Genomic DNA, 10,159 nt, shown 5'->3' with positions numbered 1-10,159 from the left:
TTTTTTTTTTTTTTTTTTTAAGGAAATAACCTAGGCCCTTTGTTGTGCTAATTTAATGACAGCCCTCTGTGTAATATTAATTACAATTTATTGATATTTTAATACATTTTTCTTTGGTGTAGTACTATGTTATATTTGTTATTTAACTAATTTTAGGTACTTTTAAGAGGCATAGCATAGCAGAGGGTGTGTTGCAATAAGGTACAGGTTATATTATTAATTATTTTGGAATAATTTTAATACAGGTAAAATTTTCAGTGGCAGAACAAACTTTTCGGGTATTTATTTAATCAATTACTAATTGGGTGACTAAATAACAATAAGGGCCTTTTTTATGTAACACATTGCAAACTTTAGGAACAGCCATCATATCTACTTTACTACGGAACTCATTAATTTCAATTATAGATTTTTGGGGTTTATTTGTAGTGATATTATAGACTTTTATTTTTACTGATTTATTTATTTTTTAACTTAATTGTTTGCTTATATGGGATATTTTGAACTTAAAAAAAATTTTTAAAACAATTTTTAAATAAATCACTAAAGTGATTTTGGCCATTGGTTTTATTAAATATATGGCATTGTTTGTATTTGGATGAATTACAGGGGTAATGGTGTAATGGAGGAGATGGGAGGAGCACTGGCAACAAGATGCCTTTGGTACTTATCATTTAAAAACCAGTTAGGGAGGGCAATACATGCTGAAGGATTTATTCAAAACACAGGGCGCAGCCTGTAGAATAAACCCCAAAATTTAATCAATACCACATTTACAAGCATGGGTCCTACAAGTTTTTTTTGGCCAATGTATAATTTTTGTTTTTTTTACCAGGGTCAGTTTTTAATGTCCTTTACAGTCAGGAATTCCTGGACTTTGGCAATTTCAGTGGAGTGAGTGTTTTTTTTTTGTTTTTTTTTTTGAAACAGTTGTGGTTTAGCATTCTATAGGGAAGAGGTTATTAGCACATTACTCTGTAATGGTTTTGCTTTTTTTTAGAAAAATCCAAAGGCACAGTAGGTCTGTCAGTGGACAAGGGAGAGGTTATTAGCACTTCACCTTGTCCTTTTTTTCTGCTGTCCAGAAGGCACAGCAGAGCTAGAAGGAGAAATAGGCTAATTATTAGTAGAAGAATTTTTTCGAGGTGGAAGGGTTTTTTTGCAGTGAGAATTATGGGTCCAAGCAGTCAGTCTTTGGCACTTTGTGACAGTGCTGGTGATTAACAGGACTTGGAAAGGGCCCTTCCAGTGTGGAGCCAGAGCAATTTTTTGCTGATGGACCTTTACACAGATTTAGGGTATGGCTACAATTGAAACGTCAAAGCGTTTCAAGTGTAGTCGCAGCTCCAGCACTGGGAGAGAGCTCTCCCAGCGCTGCACGTACTCCACATCCTCATGGGGTTTAGCTTGCAGAGCTGGGAGCCGCACTCCCAGCACTGTGGCACTGTTTACACTGACACTTTACAGCGCTGTATCGTGCAGCGCTCAGGGGGGTGTTTTTTTCACACTCCTGAGCGAGAAAGTTGCAGCGCTGTAAAGCACCAGTGTAGCTATGGGCCATAGGCTTTTGGTTTTAAGGAGTGGCAGAGGTGCTAGGGTTATTGGGTAGCACTTTTTTACATGTGAGAAAAGAAACCTAACATATTTCATTAATGCCTGGCAGTGTATTGCAAATTTTATAGCTGCTTGGGCACATTCAAGCCCCCCCTTTTCTTGGTTGTTAGCCAACTCCTTAGCTGTGAGCAGCATCCTTGAATGGGGTCAGTGTTTTATTTATTGTGCCAGTAAATGCACGGTACGTTGAATGCTGTTCAGCTGGCATCAGGTTTTTTTCCGTATTTGAAAGACAAAAAACAAAGGTCTATCCTTCTGGGCAGTCAATTATTGCTTTAAATATACAAATACCTTTGTTGATTTCAGGCAGAACAGAGGAATTACCCCATATTTTTTTGTATTTGTTTTATAGGCAGCCCAGGTTTTAGTGGCTTTTATCCTATTAGTTAGATAATTTGCATTAATATAGATGCTTTCTGGCTTGCTTTTGGATTCAAAGCTATCCACAGCTCAAAGATTTTTACTTAAAAAGGGACACAATTAACTTTACCAGAATTTTGACTGCCTTTTACTTTTAACTTTTGCTTTTAAACACTGAAAGAAAACATTACTACTGTTAGTAGCCCTAATAAGGTTTTAATTACATAGCACTGTATACATTCTTTTAGCTAATTTGACTAAATTGTTCATAGCCAAATAATTGCAATCGAATAATTTTTTGCCTGGATTTATTTACAAACATTTTAAAGACACCAAGAACTCTTTTTTTTAGCATTTTTACTAAGTTCAACTGCTGTTTTCTTTAGCAACTACAGAGTTAACTTTTTACTTTTTTTAAAAATTATTTGCTTGTTTTTTAACAGCCACTTTTATTAACTTAATTCATCATTTTAAGTATTGTTTTGAATATTTGAAATTCCCATGCTTATACTTACTTACTTTTTTTTTTTACTATGCCCTTAAAATTTTTTAACCTGTTTTATAATTTTTTTATCGTTTGCCTGCTTGGGTCCGATTCTGCTTTTTTCACTGAACTGTTTTTTTTATGGGCACTGGCTTTGTTCTACTACCAGTTTAGCTAGGAGGGTGGGCTTTTTAACTAGCCATTACCCTTTATGGTCTTTTTTTTTTTAAACATTTTTATTTACAAGACTACCTGAGTTCTTTTTTGTGAGGCTTGCCACCTGGGCAAAAACGCATGGCCCATTGGCATTTAATTATTTAATTTTTTTTTTGTGGCAAACACACTGCTGTTATGGCATATGCTGAGCACAAATGGTTTAATTTTGACAAGTCCTTGAAGGACGGGTACTTGCTTAGCCAGTGCTGCTTTTTTTTATTTGGAAGTTTTGTCTTAAGGCCCGCAACTTGCTCTGGGCGTAGGTTTGAGTTGCTGCCTGGTTTATGATTTATGCTTTTTTAATTTTAGTTATTAAGTACACTTTTTTTTTAATTGTTTTGTTGCCCAGTCTTGCTACGACTGGGGGTAGATTTACCTGCCACCCTTCCCAGTCAACTGGGGTGGAGAGAGGAATGTTAAACCCCTCTTCAGTTTTTAGACTTACTGTGGCTGAGCGTGGGCACACCTTTAATTATGCAATTCTTAACATATAACACCAACAGTACTAAGCAAAGCAAACATAAAATAACAAGGGCAAAACAAATAGATAGTGTAAATTTTGCAGGGCTCCCCTCTTTTCAATTGCTCACCAAACTGTGACAAATTTTTGTTACCAATTTATTTCTTGTGTTAGGTGATTAGGCTGACACTATAGGATTGTTGGGGAAGATAAAGAAACACACCATATAACTGAATTTTAAAGCTTTATTAATAAAATAAAACAACAATAGAGAGTGTTGGGAACGCTCCCACATTACTCAGGAAAAACATTAATGCCCTAAGCCACTTTTATACTTACACACGTACATCCAGACTGGCCACGTCTATGTATAACGTTTAGAAAAGCGGGAGAGGTGGACGGGACATTATTCTGTATACAGCTTGTCCAGAATTTCCAACATACTTTTACTTTTGGGAGGGCTGTTTTTTTACACCCTGGAATCTCCTGCAGCATCTCTTTTAGAGATTCCAGTCCAGGTAGGCTACCTGTGGCTTCTTTAGTATCACCAAGCCACACCGGTTTCAGGGTCGCAAAGGCACACTGTTGGATTTCACTGGACAGTTAAGCTTTGCAAAGGTAATTTTAGATTTGTAACTTGTATTGCCTTGGTTTGCTTTTGTTTATATTTTTTTACAACCAGCTGGGACCAAAAGCAGGGTTTTTTTGTACTTAGTATAGTTTGTGTTGATTTTTGACCTTGAATGCAGAGGAACTTTTTCTTTATCTCTGAGCCAAGCTGAATTTCAAATTAACCCATTCCTTTTTTTAACAGACAAATTGCTTACACTGTGTCAGAGGCTTTTGGTGAAGTAAGGGTTTTTTTGAAGTATGTAAGTTTATTTAAATTGAAGGTACTTTTTAGTGGGCATTGTTTAAATGAATTTTTATATGTGTACAGATTTTAATTGTCTAAATATTTGCAGGTTTTTGGACCATAATGTCCATACATGTAATATGCTGGGGTACTTTTAGGGGGTGAGGTGGAATGTTTAGACTGTCCTCCACCCATTTTCCACTTACACACACAGGGAGGGTGCCCTGTCCGCGCTAGCAGCTCATAAACTAAGGATTTTTTTTTACAGGGTACTTACACAGGAGAGACTAACAAGGATGGCCACGACCTTTCTACATTTTCCTTTAGCAAAGAGCGTCGGCTAGTTTTAGGGAGACGGCGCCGCTTATTTTGATTGTGTCCAGTGAGATGATTAGACTGTCAGTCGCCCACACGGAAAGGAGAGGAGGAGGGAAGATGGGTTTACACGCTCTTAGACCTAGGTAGCTTCCTTGCCGGACGACGCCAGGCCGAGTTAGCCCACCGTGGGTTGGATCTTTTAAAGATCCTCTAGTTATCGGGCTTGCGTTAGAGTAGTTTTGGTCACAAGCTTTTGCTTCGCAGAATACTTTGGGCGTTTTTTTGTAACAGTCATTTACACTGGTGTACACACACATACACACACACCAAGGCCTTTATTTCAAATACCACGATGCATTTCTACTTTACGTTCGGACCTAATACACATGAGGCAGTGTAACAACCCCTCTTGAAGTGGTAAAAACCCCTTAGCACCAGTGCATACTGTGGCAAACCCAAGACAAATAGCTACCAAGGGAGGGGTACTAATTAGTCCCAGAGGGGTTAAAAGGCCTCTCCCTATCCATTGAGGGGAGATAGCCACGGAGAAATAAGGGTCAGCTGGAACAGGGGTTACCAGGGAACTAATTAGGTTCAGCTGGCCCCAATTGCTGGAGACCTTTTTAAACCCTCCCTGGCAGGGGGGTGAGGGAAAAGAGTGAGAGTAGTAGCCAGTGAGCAGGTGCAGCAAGACTCTGAACTCTTCCAGCAAGGAAGACTGCACCCTGTCCCCAGAAAGGGAGAGAAACAGAGCAAGGGACTGACTGAGAAAGGACCAGCCAGACCCTGTGTGACCTGGAAGGATTTTGCTTTGCCCAAGCCTGTGCCTCCAAGGCAAAAAGGGACTGAGCCAGCTGGGGAGAAGCAGGTACTTTGCCACAATACCTAATGCATTTCCCTATGCATTGACCTTATTGGCCAATCAGTTTCCCAGTACTGCTTTAACTTAACATTGTTGGGGTGGCAAAACTGTTCCCTGATACCACTCTGCATTTGATCGTGCTGCACAGTCAATAAGTTCAGATAGCGTGAGCCCAACAGGGAGAGATGTCCCCATGGACAGTCCTCCTTTGACACCCCAATAGAGATTTTTAAAAGGTCTCTTACCTTTATTGTGGTGCCATGGGATTTGAAGGGGAACGATTTGTAGTAGCTGTCTGTGGGTGTTGCCATCCTGGATGAGCCCCCAAGTTGTTGGAGAAAAACTCAGTTCTCACTTTTTGTTTGGGTGCAGCAGAGTCAGATACTTTATTTCTCAAGCAATTGCAACTGAGAAAAAAAGTGCCCTAAAACACAGGGTTGCCCCAGTCCTCGACAGGTCTCTCAACAGGTAAAAAATTACAGCAAGCATTTATACTTTTGTTACAGACAGTAATAAGCAACAGCTTCATTTTGTTTATACATAGGTCATCCTGATATTTTGTTTTTCTCACTAAAGAGACTCCAGTCTGCATTTTGTATTATCTATACAAGGTCGAAACAACTTGTCACACAGTTCTTTTCCAGTCGCCTCACACAATCCTCGCTTCTACAAATCTCACGTTATTAGGGTTACAGTTAGCCTAACTCTTGCTAACAGAGACTGTCATGCATTAAGATCCCCTACAAATCCCTGTCAGTTCTTTCTCTACTTCCACAGAAAACTAGATGCCTTCAAAAATAAGTGCTTACATAAGATTGTGCTCATTGGGTGGAAAGACTTCATCACCAATGAAGAAATCCAAGAAATCACCAACAGGCAGATTGTTTCCACCAGAATCCGATGGAAGCTCTAGACACGTTTGCGGCACGTACTCCAGATGCCAATGCAGACTCCCACTCCCACATGAAGTTATCAAGTGGAAATCACCTAGTAAGAAGAAACTAGGGTGCCAAGAGAAACCTTAAAAAGAATCCTTAGCAGGAAGGGCAGAATAGTTGATCTCAAGTCCACAGAGCAAATGGAAGCAGCAGCAAATAACAGAGAGGAATGGAAGAGACTGGTGTCCATTCTGTGCTATGACATTGCTGTGGGAAAGATATTAAAAAAAACAAACCTAAAACTTTGTGTATTTTGTTCAAACATATAAAATCAAATATTGCTTCTGTGTAGTTTAGTCAAATTTTTCCATTACATTCTATTTTATTTTTATAAAATATCTACTTATGATGTTTTGCTTTTTGTTAGTTTTCCTTCTCCTTTTTGTCTTGCTTCCTTTACATTTTCTTTCCTTACATGTTATGGCTTGGTGTATATTTTCCTTCCTCTTTTTCTGTGTTCTCTCATTCCAGATCTTACACAATGTTCAGTACACAAATGTCTTAGTTATTTTTTCACTAAATAATTATTTTAACTCTCAATTTTCTTCAAGAAATTTCTACTTTCGGATGTTCCCTCTCTCTAGCTTCTTATTCTCCCAGCTTCATCCATATCTTCTCAACCCTTTGCAAGAAAAATCCCCTCTTCCCTGCCTCCATGCATAGGCACAGATATATTTCTATACTGATGGGAAACAGAGGTCCGGCTTCTACCAGGATCACAGCATGCCATACAATTCTGGCTGGCGGGGTTGATTAAATAGAACTAACAGCACTGGAAAGAAAACATGAATCCTGCACAGCATAGCAAAATGCATGTGTAAACAAGAAATTGGGTCAACAACCAAACATTTCCTTCTATAAGAAAGCTAACCTAATAATTTTCCTTGAGGAACAGAAAAAATAAAATAATTAAAATAATGAAACACGACATAATTAAACTGACTCAAGAACAATGATCTCACCCCACAACAGTGTATTGAGCTGGATACAGTCATCATCTCCATATCAAATGAAATATGACTATTTTCTAATAGCATCTCCCTGCCATGTTTACATTACTAAATTTGCCTGTTGTTGTCGAGAGGTATCAGCAGTGGGTGCAGCTGAAGCAATTCTTAAAATGGGAGCCTGCAAAACACTATCCTGCATCCCATATTATTCTGTATTTTCATTAATTACTTGGATGTTGGAGTACAGAGAACACTTAAAAGGATTAAAAATGACACCAAGCTCAGAATGGTTGCAAGCACTTTGGAGGGCAGGATTAGAATTCAAAATGATCTTGATAAATTGGAGAATTGGTCTGAAATCAATAAGATGAAATTCAATAAAGACAAGTGCAAAGTACTATATTTAGGAAGAAAAAAAATCAAATGAACAAATATAAAATGAGGAATAACTGGCTAGGCAGTGCTCCTGCAGAAAGGATCTGTGGGTTACAGTGGATCACAAATTGAATTTGAGGCCTTGTCTATACTACAAAATTAGGTCAACTTAATTTACGTAGACCTACAGCCAACACAGTAATTCAGTTAGCTGTCGGTGTCCACACCAGGAGTGCTTGCACTGACCGAAGTCGGGCACTGACAGCCAAATGCGAAGCACTGACAGTCAAGTGGGGCTCATAAATGGTGCCCCCATCTGCCCTGGGATATGCCCACTCAATTTCACAGCACAGAGCCTACCTACCAGAACTGAAATTGACAGTGAGGTAATATCCTTTATTGAACCAACTTCTGTTGGTGAGAGAGACAAGCTTTAGAGTCACACAGAGCTCTTCTTCAGGTCTGGGAAAGAGTACTCCCAGCATCACAGCAAAATGCAAGGTGGAACAGATGGTTTACCATAAGTAGCTAGTATATATTGTAAGGGACAATTCAAGGTACCTCCCTAACCCTCTCTTTTTGTTCTATGACTGCAGAGTGTTGACGTGTCACTCTATCTTGAATGGTCCCTTACAATATGTGCTAACTATTTATGCTAAACCATCTGTTCCACCTTGCCCCTTGCCCTTCCCAGGCCTGAAGAGAAGTGCTCTGTATGGCTCAAAAGCTTGTCTCTCTCACCAATAGAAGTTGGTCCAATAAAAGAAATTACCTTTCCCACCTTGTCTCTCTAATACAAGGGTCAGCAACCTTCAGCACACAGCCCATCATGGTAATCTGCTGGAAGACCGTGAGATGTTTTGTTTATGTTGACCGTCTGCAGAGATGGCCCCCCACAGCTCCCAGTGGCCGCGCTTCGTTGTTCCCAACCAATGGGAGCTACAGTAAGTGGCAGCCACCATGTCCTATTTCAACCTGTGGTCTATGGACCCCGGGGTTCTGCAGACTATGTCTAAGATTTCCAAAGGGTCTGCACCACTACTGGAAAAATTTTAGGGGCCTGCAAACGAAAAAAGGTTGAAAATCACTGGTCTAGAGAGGACATACAGTAACAATCATCAGATGTAAAAGGGTGCGATAAAGACAATAGGGATCAACTGTTTTCCATATCCACTGAAGGTTGGAGAGGAAGCAATTGGTTTATTTTGCCGCAAGAGAGGTTTAGGTTAAATATTAGGAAAAACTAACTATAAGGATAATTAAACACTGAAGTATGTTACTTTGGGAGGTTGTGGAATCCCTATCTTTGGCAGTTTTTAAGAGCAGGTTACATAAACATCTGCCAGATGTGGTTTAAATATACTTACTGCTGCCTCAGCACAGGGGAATGGACTACATGACTTCTTGATGTCCCATTCCAACCCTTCAATTCTATGATTCCATGATTCAGCTGAGAGTCTAGACAAGGACATGGTCTATTTCATCTTTACTATTATACTATGATGATCATACTTTGGTGGGTACATTGCATAAATCCATGAATGTTAACTTTCTAAAGTGGATTGAAGTTTTCAGATGGAGAGGTCCATAGAAGTACCCAGTGTTACTGGTGGACCAAGTGATCAAGATGTTGATGACTGGGTAAATGCCAGGATGCCTAAGATCACACACCAGGGATGTGGCGGGTGGGGGTCAAGTGCTCATGGCTGTGCTATGGATTTACAGGTCTCATTCCCTCCTCTGTTAGGAATACATGAGAAATAATCACAGCAATAAACAGAAGGGGCCGTAGCCTTTCGCTCTTATAGACTTTAAGGCCAGAAAGCCACATTGTGATCTAGTCTGACCTCCCACATATTGCAAGACATAGAACCTCACCCACCCACTCCTGTAATAGACTCATAACCTCTAGCTGCGTTACTCAAGTCCTCAAATCTTGATTTAAAGACTTCCAACTGACAGAGAGCCTACCACCTACTCTAATTCAAAGCAGCAAGAGACCCTACTCTCTTCATCCTGGGGCTTCTAATAAAGCAGGAAGATGGTGACATGCCGCTGGATCTGAACCAGGCCGCAGCGTGCAGGAGCCCAACTCCTTCCCTGTCCTCCCCTAGCCACACAACCCTTCCCGGTCCCCCATGCTCCTCCCCACCTCATTCAGATACAGAATCCCTGCTGCCGACTGCGTCTCCTTCTCCGCGATGCATAGTAAACTAAGTTCCGCAGCAGCAGTTTACAGCGTTTGCGCATGAGCATGCGCAGAACGCCCCTCCCCCCGGCTCCACCTGAGCGGTGGAGGCTTGCGTACGCATGCGTGAGAACCGTCTCGTGTAATACAGCCCTGCTGGGGGCGCGGGGTGATTTTGCGCATGCGCAGCGGCAGGGCTCCGAAGGAAGAGGTTGCTTAGGCTCGTTGCTGCCCGAGACAGAGGCAGTGGGCACGGTGAGGTGACCGGCGCAGGGACCAGCGTGGTCCCCAGAGGTGAAGCCCCCGCCCTGCCCGGCTGCTGGGCTCGCGGAGCGGCTGAATGCGGTGGCGCGGAGCGGAAGTAACGCGAGTGCGGGGCAGGGCCTTACCCTGTCCGGAGTGGGAGGGGCCACTCGTGGGCTGGGCCGGGCTTGGGCGCGTGTGTGGTACGCAGTCCGTCGCGGGCCGAGCGCTGCCTGCTGGGGAGCCCCGTGGTGGCGCCGTGCGGGGCCCCCGCCAGGCCAGCCGCTGTCCCGTG

The 10,159-nt window shown here is 41.5% G+C and overlaps 2 protein-coding genes across 4 annotated transcripts in view; one reads left to right on the top strand and one right to left on the bottom strand.

Annotated features, from left to right (window-relative positions):
* Positions 1 to 10,032, bottom strand: part of AGTPBP1 (ATP/GTP binding carboxypeptidase 1) — a 169,661-nt gene extending 159,629 nt beyond the window's left edge. Inside the window, exon 1 of one of the 2 annotated variants that reach the window (XM_075067237.1) lies at positions 10,011 to 10,032. The gene's annotated coding sequence lies outside the window, so the exon portion shown is untranslated. Of the gene's footprint in view, positions 1 to 9,585; positions 9,639 to 10,010 lie in introns of those variants that run through there. The other variant, XM_032771145.2, reaches the window with a different exon arrangement.
* NAA35 (N-alpha-acetyltransferase 35, NatC auxiliary subunit) overlaps positions 9,789 to 10,159 on the top strand; it is a 43,167-nt gene continuing 42,796 nt past the window's right edge. The window contains exon 1 of one of the 2 annotated variants that reach the window (XM_032771150.2): positions 9,789 to 9,915. The gene's annotated coding sequence lies outside the window, so the exon portion shown is untranslated. The remainder of the gene's footprint in view (positions 9,916 to 10,159) is intronic. The other variant, XM_032771149.2, reaches the window with a different exon arrangement.

The sequence above is a fragment of the Chelonoidis abingdonii genome, chromosome 6 (assembly GCF_003597395.2).
Source record: "Chelonoidis abingdonii isolate Lonesome George chromosome 6, CheloAbing_2.0, whole genome shotgun sequence".
In the NCBI taxonomy this organism is placed as follows: Eukaryota; Metazoa; Chordata; order Testudines; family Testudinidae; genus Chelonoidis; species Chelonoidis abingdonii.
This window is presented reverse-complemented; position numbering and strand designations above follow the sequence as displayed.